Raw genomic sequence first — 480 nt, 5'->3', positions numbered from 1 at the left:
GTCTCGGTATGGTGTCTTGGCCAAGCATTAGCCGAGACACCACTTGGTGTCTTGGCCAAACTTTGGTCTGAACTTGGTTTCACACGTTCCATCTGTTTCCGTCGTATCTTCATCGTCCGAACTCGGAATTATGTGGTTCAAAATGCATCGGAAAGCTAACGAGGAGATCAATAAGTTCCCATGGTTGAATTATATGTGAAGTAGACAGGACACGAGGGGTGCTTCGTCTTTCGTAAGTGACGTGGAGCTCTCGGTCCATTCGTGCTTCCGTTATTTCGAAGTTCCATTGCTTCGCATGGTTTGTCGACTCACTTCATGCGCTTGCCGTCGTCAAATGAGCTTCTGTGACTCGGATAGAGACGTTCATCATCTTCTCTCTATTTCGAGCCACATGCGGGGACCTATAGGTAATTTTTGACGCCTACATAGGTATGAGCTGCCAGCTTACTGTCATGTGAGACTCACCCCATTCTGACTAGC

This window comes from Asparagus officinalis, chromosome 7, assembly GCF_001876935.1.
Source record: "Asparagus officinalis chromosome 7, Aspof.V1, whole genome shotgun sequence".
NCBI classification, from domain to species: Eukaryota; Viridiplantae; Streptophyta; class Magnoliopsida; order Asparagales; family Asparagaceae; genus Asparagus; species Asparagus officinalis.
The sequence above is the reverse complement of the archived record's forward strand: the minus strand, read 5'-3'. Positions refer to the sequence as shown.